The sequence below is a fragment of the Camelina sativa genome, unplaced genomic scaffold (genome assembly GCF_000633955.1).
Source record: "Camelina sativa cultivar DH55 unplaced genomic scaffold, Cs unpScaffold14592, whole genome shotgun sequence".
NCBI classification, from domain to species: Eukaryota; Viridiplantae; Streptophyta; class Magnoliopsida; order Brassicales; family Brassicaceae; genus Camelina; species Camelina sativa.
The window spans coordinates 1-328 of NW_010935620.1; the positions used below are offsets into that span (position 1 = coordinate 1).

A 328-nucleotide genomic window follows, 5' to 3' on the forward strand; every position below is an offset into this window, starting at 1 on the left:
TGGCTTCACGATTGTTTCTAATGTGGCTCAAAGCTATCTCATATGCTCTGTCTGATAATGTCTTTACCGCTGAATCGATATCATTTGCAAGCTTCTCGGACATGGAGTTTCTTGCCATCATCCTCATAATGACATCGCTTTGACCCGATGAGTCCATTAGCGACCATGGTCCGATTTCAGACATTCCAAATGTTGTCACCATCTGCAAGTCAATAAATAGATACTATCAATTAATTTTATTCAAGATTTTAGGCTAAAGGAACAAAAGTTTGGACTGTAGGTACCTGCTTAGCCAAACCGGTGATCTGTTGCAAGTCACCAACTGCGC

General features: G+C 41.2%; 1 long non-coding RNA gene across 1 annotated transcript; it reads right to left on the reverse strand.

Annotated features, from left to right (window-relative positions):
• Window positions 1-18: 18 nt before the first annotated feature.
• Window positions 19-328, reverse strand: LOC104775445. Its single transcript, XR_765922.1, has 2 exons — window positions 285-328; window positions 19-202 (listed from the first exon to the last, which is right to left on the reverse strand). It is a non-coding gene; the product is annotated as an uncharacterized LOC104775445 (long non-coding RNA).